Genomic DNA, 4266 nt, shown 5'->3' with positions numbered 1-4266 from the left:
TCGCCGCCGCTACTATACTAACTTCCTGTCGGACGTGCTGAAAGGGGACCCCTGCTTTGACTCCCGATCACCGCCCTGGCTGGGCGCCGCGACTGGCAGTGCCCGGACTGGTCCGCCATTTTGTCGCTTGTGACACAGCACCCCTGCTTGCAGAGCGGTCCCCACATCTGGCGCTCGCCGGCGACTGGGCAACCCTAAGGCGGCCGGACCTGAGCCCGCTCGTCCACTGCAGCGACTACGATGACTGGGAGGGGCGGCTCGAGGAAGGGGGACCGTACCCTGCCGGACATGCTTGGCAGGGCCCAGCAGCTGCGGGACAGAACACAGCCGTCGCCGGGGTCCTCCCGAGCCTCGGTGGATGCGGCTGGGGGCGAGCCGCCGGTCACGAGGTCCTTTATGGAGGAACTGTTTAGCTCCCTCAAGGAAGACTTTCAAACGCTGAAGAAGGAAGTGGCCAGTGGGGTCCGTGAAGTACGCAGGGAGGTGGAGGGCCTCGGCGAGCGAATTGAAACAGTAGAGACGGCGGCCCAGCGCCGGGATGAAGAGATAGTCCATCTTCAATAGGACGTTCTCCGCCTCCGGGAGCAATGTGTTGAGCTCCAGGCCCACTCTGAAGACCTCGAGAACAGGTCCCGGCAGAACAACATCCGGGTGCGTGGTGTCCCATCCGCGGACGAGGGGGCCGACTTGGTGGCCTATCTGCAGGACCTGTTCCGAGAGATCCTGGGGGAAGATGCAGACTTCCCTGTCCACATTGACAGAGCGCATAGGGTTGGTCGACAGCGCCAGTCATCGGCACCCCCTCCGGACATTCTGGCATTCTTGCCCGACTTCCCGCTGAAGGAACGCATCATGGCGGAGGCCCGAAAGAAGCAGCCTCTAACTTTCAGGGAGCGACCTGTGGCGCTCTATCAAGACCTGTCCGCCATCACGCTGCAGAAGCGCAGGTCCTTCAGGATTGCCACTGACTTTCTGCGCGAACACGAGACGCCTTACTCCTGGGGACACCCTTTCCGTCTGATCTTTAGGTGGAACGGGGTGCTGCACCAGCTGCGCTCCCTACAAGACATCTGCGGGGTCCTGGGGCTCACGGCTACAGAGGAGGACGGAGCTACACCGTCGTGGAGGCGCCCAGCGAGACGGAGCCGACGGAGGTCAATGAGGAGACATTCGCCAGCGAGTGCAGGGCGTCCTGATTCCCCTACTATCAGGGCGGACATGGCTAATGCTTTGAGGGCGGCGGCCAGGGACTTGGCCGACTCCAACGGCGTGGCCTTGACGGCCTAATTTCACTCCGGGGGGAGATGGTCTTAGCCTTCACGATGCTGGGTTTGGGGCCGGGGGTCGGGGGGAGCGGATGGAGGTGAGTGGCTGAACGTCCACTTTGCTGTTTTCTACGGACTTGCCCGCTTTGGGGCTTGACTGAGACAATAAGGTATTTATGTTTGTCTTTGGCTAGTTGCCATGGGTGTGTTTTGGGAGAGTGTAAGGGTTGTTTTGTTGTTGGGGAGGTCCCGTCCGATGTTGTCCATGCCCACGCTTGGCCTGTCCCGGCCTTTCCCGCGCGCCTGCCCCATGTGCCCCGCCCGCTGATCCCTTGCTTGCCACATAGCGTTTCTGATCCCCGGGTGGAATGCCGTCCTTAAAGGTAGTGACCCTTAATGTTAAGGGTCTGAATAACCCTGTGAAGAGAAGGGCGATCCTATCATTGCTGGAGGGGACACAGGCGGATATATGCCTCCTGCAGGAGACTCATTTGCTGTCCCGGGATTGCCATAGGCTACGCTCTGCCAAGTTCCCCACTCAGTTCTTCTCTTTGGCAGCGACCAAGACTGCGGGAGTAGCCATTCTTTTAGCGAGCTCCTTTAGAGGTGAGGTTCTGTACAAGTATGCTGAACAGAAGGGGAGGCTCCTTGCATATCGCATGCGCCTAGGGGGAATAGCTTTCATGGTTGGCTCAGTTTATAGCCCGAATGATCACCAGGATCGTTTCTTGGACTCAGTGTTGGTGGACGTCACTGCCTCTCCCGACCGCCATGTTATCCTGGGGGGAGACCTTAACATTGTTTTCGACTCTGCTATGGACAGGTCGGCGCAACGCTCCCCGCAGACGGGGGAACTTTCCCGCGCGGTGAAGGATCGGATTGTGGAGATGGATTTGCATGACCTCTGGCGCTCTATGCACCCCACTGATAGGGACTACTCCTACTTTTCCCATGCGCACCGCACCTACTCGCGACTGGATTACCTCCTGGTGAGTGGGCCAATGTGCACTGCCGCCACAGCGGCGGACATTGGAGTCCTGTCTCTGTCCGACCATGCGCCAGTTTCCGGTGTTTTCAAGTGGCCGGTGGCCTCTCCCTCTCGGGGGACATGGCGTCTTTGCGATACCCTTTTACATAAAAAGTCTGTTGTGAAGCGCATAGGGGAGGTCATACAGGATTATCTGATTCATAATGGCAACTCCGACACGTCCCAAGCAACACAGTGGGCGGCTTTGAAGGCGGTCCTCCGGGGGGAATTTATTTCCATCTCCTCAGCCGAAAATAAGGAACGGCAATGTAAAAGGGACAAACTGACCGCGCAGGTCCGGGAACTTGAGCAGGTCCATCGCCGCACAGGGGCTCCGAGAGTTTGGAGGCAGTTGAAAGCGGCGAGGAAGCTCCTGTCGGCACTGGATCTTGATAGGGCGGAGTATGCCGCTTTACGCCTGAAGCACACCTTCTACTCAGGGGGGGACAGGTGTGGTAAGCTCCTAGCCAACCGGCTCCGGGTCGCACAGCAGCGTAGTGTCGTGAAGGAACTGGTAGGCATGGACGGGGTTGTTGTTTCTGGTGACGCAGAGGTGGCGGAATCTTTTCGCAGCTTCTACGAAGCGCTGTATGCTGGGGAGCCCTCCTCGCCGCGAGACGCCGAGGACTATTTGGAGTCAGTGGCCCTCCCGGTGCTGGATCCCGCCCAGGCAGAACATCTGGAGAGGGACATCCATGTTGAGGAGGTAATCTCCGCTATAGCGCGACTGAAGCATGGTAAGGCCCCGGGCCCGGACGGCTACACATCCTTGTTTTATAAGACCTTTTGCACCGCTGTGGCCCCTATCCTGGCTCAACTGTTTAATTCGTTCTCCGAGCCTGGCGCCATCCCACCGGACCTCCTGAACGCAACGGTATCGGTCATCCCGAAACCCGGGAAAGACCGGGCCTTGTGTGGTTCGTACAGGCCCATCTCGCTCTTAAATGTCGACCTCAAGTTATATACGGGGATTCTAGCGTCCAGGCTTGGTCTACACCTACCAGGTCTGGTGGAGGCGGACCAGGCTGGCTTCGTACCCGGTAGACAGACGGTTGACAACACCAAGAGGGTAACGCATGTACTAGAGAAGGCCTCGCGGATCCCGGGGGAGCAGATGCTGCTATCAGTTGATGCGGAGAAGGCCTTCGACAGAGTTCATTGGCCGTACCTCGAGCTGGTTCTCAGGAAACTGGGTATCGGTGAGAAGTTCCGCACCATGGTTTTCAACTGTTACAAACGTCCTTCGGCGTCGGTGCGGGTCAATGGGTGTAGCTCCGGAAGTTTTGCCATCTAACGCGGTACGAGACAGGGTTGCCCCCTCTCGCCGCTTCTGTTTGCCCTCTACATGGAGCCGTTTGCTCAGAGGATTCGCAACAACCCTGACGCTATTGGGGTCAAGATGGGCTAATATGTCCACACGGTCAGCCTCTGCACGGACGATGTCCTGCTGACCCTAGACGACCCCAGGAGATCGCTCCCTGCTTGCGTCCAGGAACTGGACGCCTTTGCGCGTGTGGCCGGCTTCAAAATGAATATGAGCAAGTCGGTGGCGTTGGATGTGTCCCTGGCGGCCGATACCAGGAGGGACCTTCAGCGCCTTTTCCCCATGCAGTGGTCCTCGTCTACGGTGCCATACCTGGGGATCCTACTGGCGCCCACACTGACTGAGATGGTGACAGCCAATTACACTTCCCTCGGCAGGAAGATCAAGGAGGAACTTGGCCGCTGGAGCAAGGGCCTTCTGTCTTGGCTGGGTCGCATCGCGGCGGTTAAGATGACGGTGCTGCCCCAGATTCTGTACCTCTTTCGCGCTCTGCCTCTCCAACCCCCTGTGGGTTGGATAAGACAAACGCAGGCTGACATCTGCCGCTTCGTTTGGCAAGGCCGCAAGCCTCGGATGAAGAGGGTCCTCTCCACGCTTGCTCCGGAGGCGGGGGGTCTTGGTATCCCGGACCTCCGTAAATATTTCCAGGC

The sequence above is a fragment of the Lissotriton vulgaris genome, chromosome 5 (assembly GCF_964263255.1).
Source record: "Lissotriton vulgaris chromosome 5, aLisVul1.2, whole genome shotgun sequence".
Lineage (NCBI taxonomy): Eukaryota > Metazoa > Chordata > Amphibia > Caudata > Salamandridae > Lissotriton > Lissotriton vulgaris.
This window is presented reverse-complemented; position numbering follows the sequence as displayed.